This window comes from Balaenoptera ricei, chromosome 7, assembly GCF_028023285.1.
Source record: "Balaenoptera ricei isolate mBalRic1 chromosome 7, mBalRic1.hap2, whole genome shotgun sequence".
Lineage (NCBI taxonomy): Eukaryota > Metazoa > Chordata > Mammalia > Artiodactyla > Balaenopteridae > Balaenoptera > Balaenoptera ricei.
Genome location: NC_082645.1, coordinates 12665292 through 12669413, shown reverse-complemented (window position 1 = coordinate 12669413; position 4122 = coordinate 12665292). Strand labels below are relative to the sequence as shown.

General features: G+C 38.1%; 1 pseudogene; it reads left to right on the top strand.

Annotated features, from left to right (window-relative positions):
- The first annotated feature begins 2129 nt into the window (after positions 1-2129).
- LOC132368412 (sorting nexin-19-like) lies at positions 2130-2765 on the top strand (annotated as a pseudogene).
- The last annotated feature ends 1357 nt before the right edge of the window (positions 2766-4122 follow it).

The following is a 4122-nucleotide window of genomic DNA, read 5'->3' as shown; positions in this document are numbered from 1 at the left end:
ATAAAAGTTAGGCATTGGTACAGATTGAAATTCCTCCAACCAGCCAAATACTTATATTTCTACAATGGACAGAGGACAGCATATGACTTTATATTTTCTATAAAGGATGTTTCTGCATAATGTAATAAGGTAGGGGGTAGAGGCTAGATGTGGCATCCAGACCCCTAATATGCACAAGGCAGTGTGCTGTGTGCATAAAAATTGATCTCTACAAAACTCTACAAAGTCAGTATTGTTATGTACATTTAATGGAGGAGAAATAGCTAGAAAACATGTTTGGCTCAAAATTTTAACAGCTATGTTACAAAGCAGAAGAAAATTACTGAAATAATAGAGGTAGCAGGGGGTTTTCTTAGATGACAGAAGAATGAATAATCAACTCTTTTTCAGAAGTCTTTTTTTAATGTTATTGAATCCAGGAAAGTCTAGGCTGCAAATATCAGAACTTTTCAAAGTCCCTTCCTTGGAAATAAAATAGCTAAGAATGTATCATTTTGATAGAGATTAGAAAAATTATTCTCATTCTAAATATCTTTGCTCATTCAGCTCCAAACTTGGAATGTTTCCTTGGAACTAGAAACATCACTATGCAGTCATGGCTCTTTCTACCTAGTAAAACTTATTTGAATTACTCTTACTAATAGTCAATTAAAAATTGAATGCCGGGCTTCCCTGGTGGCACAGTGGTTAAGAATCCACCTGCCAATGCAGGGGACACAGTGTTCAAGCCCTGGTCCGCGAAGATCCCACCTGCTGCGGAGCACCTAAGTCCGTGCACCACAACTACTGAGCCTGAGCTCTAGATCCCACGAGCCACAACTACTGAGCCCGTGTGCCACAACTTCTGAAGCCCGCGCACCTAGAGCCCATGATCCACAACAAGAGAAGCCACCGCAATGAGAAGTCTGCTTACTGCAAGGAAGAGTAGCCCCTGCTCGCCGCAACTAGAGAAAGCCCGCACGCAGCAAAAAAGACCCAACGCAGCCAAAAATAAATTAATTAATTAATTTAAAAAAAAATTGAATGCTTGTCCTCAAGCTTTCCAACATGTCTGTTTTTTGGCCCTAGTGTCTTTGTGTCTAAACTAATGATGTCTTCACTTTCACGTTGACTACATCATGGTCATATTCCACTTTTCTTTTTTCCAGGTAGGAAATACCTGTTTCCTGGTACCAATCCTCTTACTGCTTTGGAAGGAATCTCTGTTCATTTATGGTTTCATGTTTATTAAACTCGATACCATTTTCACACATATAGAGATTTAACTGCTATTCTTAAAAAGAAAATTAAGCGATATGATCAGCAAAATATTAAAGACATTACTTGAAGCTGGAGAATGTCACTGTCTAATAGTTTTCATCAAGTACATTATTATAAAATATAGTCAATTCTTTAGTATAATAGGGAGCTTAAAATATCCTCAAATGTGAAGTGAAATTTAAACAGTCATTAGAAGTTTAAAACTATTTGAGAAAAAAATAACACCCCCCATTTGGTTGCATGAAGTAGACAGAGTGTTTTGAGAGACATTTATTTTGATAAATAAAATAAGAATTATTTATGGTAGATGTTTCCAGAATATCTGTTTTTGAAGTGGTTTGGGGGAACAAAAGTAAAATGTGCTTAGAAAGAATTTTAGAATGAAGACTACCTCTCAGAATGAAACCACAAAATTATTGCTTGATTTTGGAGTTTGGAATGGGAAGGTATGTGGGGAGACATAGAGTGGAGGGATAAGCAGTGACAATGGCAGGAAAAGCCTTAAAGGTTTGACAAGGGACTGGAAAGCACTGGAGAATCATAAAGTTATTTGCATGTTGATGTAACACTGGAGAGTCAATTCATTCATTCATTCATTCATTCAAGTTTATATTATTTAGCTGCTCCTCTTTACTGGGAACTTCTTCTCCATTATTTATAGTATTGGTGGAAACTACTGCCCATATCATGCAATAGTACCAGACCCCCTTTGGCTTGATCAAACAGGCCTACCATAATGGGGCTTTGACTCTCAATATAAAGATGGGGTGTTTGTGATTCACGGCCACTGTGTCACTCTCAAATATTAGTGTCAGCTAGGTAATAAAATAGTAATGATGATATACTGGCTAGATATACTGACACACTGACTACTAGAAATGCAGCCAGCAGAAGCCCCAGAAAAAGATTCTAAACAAATTCTCAAAGGATGAGTGGATGGTTACTGGTCAGAGGCACCCATGCCAGAATAAGACCTCAGTGATGGTGATCCAAGAACAGAGACATAGTGAGCTGACACAGGCCTGGATCTGTTCCTCTTGGGGCTAATGTAACAGTGGAGATGGCTATGTATGGAAAACATGCAGAAGGTTGTTTATCTCATCATTGGTACCCTAATTCAGAGGTGGCTAGAGACACAAGTAGGTAATCTAACATGTCCACAGCACAAGGTACAGTACCTCTGGCTTCTTCAGGAATCCATCTGGCCTGGGGGAGTTTTGCCTAACTCTCCATGCCCTGTAAGGATCTAGGAGCAGAATGCAGCTGTGGATGGGAGTCCTGGCAAATATTTTCCTAGAAATTCTTGGGGTGAACAAATGCAGGCTGAGCCGTAGTCTAGTCTTGGAGTTGCTACAGAAACCCTTAATCAACAGGCATTTGATTACTGCCTTTGGATCATCATCTTGGAATTCTTGGATCTCAGTGTCTTTACTGAAGATTCTACCATAACCACCTCTGCCTCAGATACCCCAGGCAACTCCAAGAGAATTGGTATCTCTGCTTAGCCATAAGTTACTTATCCACTGAGGAAGAAGGGTTATTCCACCACTGAGAGACCAGTCAAGAAGGCTGTTTCCTCTGGAACTAAGCTATAGCTCAGAAGACCTGGTTTCACAATGGTACATCTCCTTCCCTGCCAGTTCCACTCTACTTGCGGCAAGTGACTGGAGTATATATGTACCTATTAGGTGCATATCCATACCCATACCTTTTTTAAACAAGTGTATATGACACTGCCTGCTTCTTGTCCTACACAGTAGCTTTGAGTTCCACCCATTTTTCTATCTTTCATTAGTCTCCCCCATTTATTCTGTAGCGTATGTAATACTTATATTCAATTATTTGCTGTTTAAGCTAACCAGATTCATGCAATTAAGAATCCTGCATGATTGAAGGTTTTGAGCAGGGGTCTGACCAGATTTGCATTTAAGAAGTTTTGCACTTAGGGCTGAACTTGGATTAAGTCAGGTCTATGACACTAGCGCATAGGCAGTGGCATTTGGGAAGAGTGGAAGGATTAATTTTTGTGTGATTGTATAATGACTCTTCCTCAAATAAATTTCATTAGATTTTTAAACCAGAAAATGTTCTTTACAGTCTCTCACCACCTGAATCTGGTCAAAGGTGAAGCACTTAGTATAATACGTTGCACATTCAGACAACCACTTAAAGATTTTTTCGACATGCTTGTTGATTCACTGGATTAGTAAAGATCTCACGCATTATTGGTACATAATTTGTGAAACCATGGCCAGAAATGTATGATATAATAGTAAGGGTCCCAGTATAATTTTAGGGACTTAGATTTAAGTTTTCATTTAAAACAGATCTGTGGTGTGTGTGTGTGTGTGTAAATAGTCACTGATATTATGTTGTGGAAATGGAAGCATATGAAAGGAAAAGAGTTTCCAAGGACTTAAAAATAGTGACAAGTAGATCATTCAGTTCCTAAGAAGCAATATAAGATTATGAAGTCTTGAAATTTTCTTACCAAGAATATCCTTATATAATGCTCTTCATGGCTACGGTGGGAAATTTTTGTATACTAAAGAAAATGCATTTTTTATGCTTTCAGTATAAATGCTGAGTGAATGTGGTATTGCTATAAAGCAGAGTTGTGGTTGCCTTTTTTTTTCTGTAACACACAAAGGATGATGAACAAAAGTGAGACCATCTTCCATGGGCATATTCAGGTTTATGGACTACATCTCATAACTGGCTATAGCACTTTCTCAAAGAAGCTACATCCAAGTAAACATTCCTAAGAATGATATTATTATGGGAAAGTATGTTTTTGTATTTCTTTATTTATTTAGCTTTTATGGCAATGATATAGTCATCTGACATTCAAACGAAACAGAG